We start from the raw sequence: 4,990 nt of genomic DNA on the forward strand, positions 1-4,990 counted from the left end.
AAGACACCTCACGTTATGGTGTTCAAGATGAGAATCCAGAACAATATACAGAGGGTGCCAAAAAAAATGTATCCACATTTTGAGAGATGTTATCTATGTGGCAGTAGTTCACCATAATCAGAAGTGTCTGGACACTGATTGTAACTGCTTTGAGCACCTCTTTCAATTGCAGAAGTCAAATGTGACTATATATTGAGTATTACAATTTTAATAGTTTTTTTCCTTTCTTCAAAAGTGTATACATTTTTTTGGCACCCTCTGTATATTTATAACACAACGAGTTATTTGCGCAAATGTGAGAGGCGTACCCTCCAAAAAAATAAATCACTTTTGTTTGGCTTTGGATCTACCTGAAAATTTTTATGGATTAAAGCAGGGTAGAAGTAAACAGATATAATATAGCTTTTGAATGTATAGCATGATTATTTAATTAGGCACAGAAGATGCCTAATTATTCATAACTTTTATCATTTCTAAAACAAACAAGAGAATCTCTGGGCTGTGAAACCAAGCTCAGCCAAGCTTCTCCAAGTCTGCACCTAGCTGTGCATTATAAGTAGGAGTTCTCTTCTGAAAGGAAGTGCATGAAGGCATATCCTTACATTTGTCAAGTCTGGGATGTACTGCAGCCCCTACTCGCACCTTCAGAGGGGTGCTTTTGTACAGGCCACAGGCTGCTCAAATGTGGGTGATGGTCCATTATGAATTAAGAAGTTAGAAGAAGTGCCCTCCATCCTTGTGATTGTCTTCACAGATTAAGAGAATCTGTAGAATTGCAGGAAGCTGCAATTATAATTTTTGACATTGGAAGATGTGAAGCTTTTTAATAGCAGAAACTCAGCAGGCTCTCCCCTTCTCTGGTGTAATGAGAACTAGAAAAAGCTTTTTCTGCATGTGATTATTTGTGAAGACATTGCACTGTGATCATATCAATAAAACATATTTAACTTCCAGAAATACATAAGAATAGGCACATAAACTTGAAAAACCAAGTCACCAAAAGCATTCTCATTTTATGAAAAACTTCACAAGTCTATCTGCACCTTCACATTCATTTTCTGCCTTTATTCTTCTTCCCATGAAGGTTTGGCCTGCCACTCTCAATATGTAATGCCTTTACTTGTGCTCTGCATCCCATTACAATATAAGTTTTATAAGAGCAGAGACCTCATCTTATTTACTGCCCTTACCCCAGCCAGAGTCTAGCACAATGTCTGGTACCTAATAGTGGCTCAACACACATTTGATGAATCAATGGCCTTTGGAGCAGCTGTCAGGAATATTTATGAATATTATTCACCAATTCATAAATAATGTATAATTCTTCAGTCACTTCCAAGTCAGCATTAACTCCTCCAATATACAACTGAACAGTAATCTGTAACATCTGTTGATTTAAGAGCCAAGGAAAACCACTCAAAATCATTTGTCTTGATTACTAATTGACTATTGCTGTTGCTTCCAATGTCCTCAACTCTTCAAGGCACTGTTCTCATGAAAGGCTAATAGTCTTAAATAAGTTAAAGCCTGGGACAGTGTTTGTGTCATTTTTTTTAAAACCCACACAGTTATTTCCACATTGTACAGCTTCAACACATGCTAAATAAAATGGATTCATTAGTTAATTCATTCCTTAGATTCATTCCTGTAACCCTTGTGGAAAATAAAACAAAGACACTGCTACTTATTACAAATTAATTGTTAACATAGACCCTAGTGATTCCCCCTGTTTCCCATTCCTCCTCTCTGGATCGTATCTGCTATTGCTATAAGCCACCAAGATGAGGGATGTTCAGACACCTTAACAGGCTTCATCCACACCCTGTAGCTCTAGGTATTAGCACATGCTGGAGTAGCCACTGAGGGAAGATTCATTAAAGGATGGAGTAATAAGAGGAAGTGCAAATAGTTGCTAGTTCCTGGAATGATGGAAGTCCAGGGAAATAAGGTCAGGGTGTATCTGGGCTTTTGTTCCCATATGTTCTCCTCAATTATTATGAGAAAGAGCAAAGCTGAGACCCTGGGTATACTTCCAGAATCTATCTGAAAATCAAATTTCCATAAGGCAAACTATCATAGGCCTGGAATTTGGTCATCTCGATTTTGTTCTTCAAAATTATGCAGCACATGAATCATTGCTTGGAAAACCAACCTGAAACTGGGCAATATTTCTCCGCCCATAGAGAGGGGCTTTTGAAATAGTTTCGTGCAACAGAGGTATTTAAATATGAAATACAGTAAAACCTGTAATAAGATTTCCAAACAGATAGGCCTTTTCCATGAGCTGTCATAATCAAGACTGAAGTACAGAACTGTATGAGACAATCTTTGAACCATTATTCTGGAAAACTGGGAAGTATAGCTTCATTTTTCAGAGATTTGGGGGGCAGTGATTCCACAACTCCGTTTTGCTTCCATGGTGATCTTTGTGCTATGTCAAAGCAATTCTGAAACAANATTGTTCCTGTTGTCCCCAGTGACTCCTACACTACCTTATTCATTCACACCCAAGATATGAGTACAATCAATATAGCCTTGATTAACGAGCCTTATAGTGACAAAATGATGGTAAGAAGTACATCAAGATGGTCATGACCCCAACTTCTGTATCAGTAATAAGCTAGAAATTAGTGCAATCAGAGGCTGTAGTCTCCCGAGCAAAGGAGACTGGAGGGCACAGAAATCACCAAGGAGTCAGTATCACATCACCAGCCAAGGCTGATTTTGCACAGAGTTATTTAAAGACTTTCTTTGACATACCATTAAATACCATCAAATAACGCATGTGATACCCACAAAGGTAAGGTTGGGAAAAAATCAGAAATTTAGACCTCAGATTTTGGGAGAGTTGAGATAAAATACAGATAACACTAAGGGAGGGCACCTTCCCCCAACTCGTTTTTTGGTAAAGGTTTCCATAAAATTACAATAATGTATTCTTCAAACTTATTGCTCATATCAGGGGTTAGAGACAGATAGCCCCAGGCTGTGATCTTAGACCCAAATCAAATGATCCCCCCCTGAGAACTTACTGAGTTATATCTCACTCTTATTCTCTCTGTGCAGAGACTGGAGAAATGGACGTTTCTGTTCTCTCATAAAGACAGCTAGACTATTAGCCCTTATCAGTTTTCAAAATTCCAGCCTTATTCTGGTTCATATAATTATTCCTAGAGTTCCTGCTCAGGCCTAGATACCAGCAATGTCATTTTCCTATAACTGCAGCTGCCAGCTCACTTTTTTGAAACACAAAGTTGCCTAAGTCATAGAAATTTGCTAGACTAGAAAAGACCCTTTGGATACAGGAGGCACATGGGGCAGAAAGCCATGATCACCTGAAGACTGTGATGTGTGGGCATTTCATATGCTAGAAATGCAGTAAGCTTTACTCCTGTGTTCAAGATAGATCTTTAGGTACCCACATCAATTGTTTTCAACCCTTACATTAAAAAATGAATGTGTCCAGTTCTTTGGCCTAAACAATCCACTCACCTCTGTCTTCAGAGTCACTGTGGTAATAGCAGACTGGGGCAGCCTACTGGATTTTTCAGTGTTTCTGGAATGCCAGGAAGCCTTCAGGATTTAATTACCCATGTTTCACCCCCAGCTTCCCACAAAGCTGACTCCTTCCCTCTATATTCGAATCACCCCTTGAAGATCCTTAAAGCCCCCTTGCCTTTACTGTCACAGCAGAGACTGGCCTTTCTGACTAACATTGTACAAAATTAGCTATTCTCCATGCTTCAATTTTGTCTCAGAGGCTCCAGATTTATAAAATGTGACATCCAGAAAGAGCACTGTGATTCATTCAATTTAATTTCCTTACTTTAGAGAGAACAACATGGCGATTGCTTAAGCCATAGAGGCTGCTTAGTAGTACAGCCAGAATTAGAAGCAAGATTTCTTGACTCTCTGCTGGGGTCTGTGTAGCCCACAGATTACGTAGGGCTCTAACTTTTTACCCAGGTTTTCCATAAAAGGCTATTCCTTGTTTTAACCACCTCAACTATTTCAGCAGAGNTTGTTGTTTAAGCTACCCAGCCTATGGTATTCTATCATAGCAGCCCAAACTGACTAAAACAGTTTCTGACTAGAATTAAATCACCAGAGATATTCAAACAGAAGCCAAAGTCTCCCCATCTCAATGGGACACTTCTGTGGGGAGCCGAGATGGGGAACAGATGGTCTTTAGAATAAGGCAGGTCCTTCTGAGAAGGAACTGAACCATTCACTATGCAGTAGTATAACCTCTGAGATAGAAAGAACCCTCACTTCCGGTGTCAGGAAATTTATATCCCATCATGGGCTTGGCCATGAAGTGAGCACCTGATCATGGACAAGTCACTAACTCTCTAGTCACAGAGTCCTCACCTACAGGCAACCTTTTCCTTTGATTTGCTGTCTTCTGCTTCTACACTCACTGTCCAATGCTACAGGTTGAGAAGGATTTCTTAGGTGCTACAGTAGAGACAAAAAAGTTTGGCTATCTTTAGGGAATTCTAATATAGTAAGAAGGAAGAATTTATGTACAGATAATTAGAGGACTGAACAGCATATGATCCAACGCTACTCTGGGCTCTGGGCTGTAGGAATTTATAGACAGAAGACTGGTATGAAACAACAGAAAGTTTTGAACTGGGCCTTAAAGAATCCCCAGAAGTTAAGCTGCGAGTAGAAGAGAATGGAGGGTGGCTCATACAACATGGAAATTAAAATAAACATGTTTGGGGGAAAAGAGAACAAGGGCTGTATTGAACAACGTAAGAGCATACCTACATATTGAAATACACTCAATCAAAGTCATTTTATTTTGAATACAGTGCTAATTAATTTAGCATTGATCTGCGGCTAACGGAAGCTGGGTCAATTTCTGAGCAGAGGGAAGAATTGTTCCATTCCAAGTTGCTAAACCCCTTGATGACTTGGGCAAGTTCATGCCTGTATGTTTTAGAACCTGTATGTATTCTGGCTTCAGACACAAATCGTCAGG

This window comes from Hipposideros armiger, unplaced genomic scaffold (genome assembly GCF_001890085.2).
Source record: "Hipposideros armiger isolate ML-2016 unplaced genomic scaffold, ASM189008v1 scaffold_125, whole genome shotgun sequence".
NCBI classification, from domain to species: Eukaryota; Metazoa; Chordata; class Mammalia; order Chiroptera; family Hipposideridae; genus Hipposideros; species Hipposideros armiger.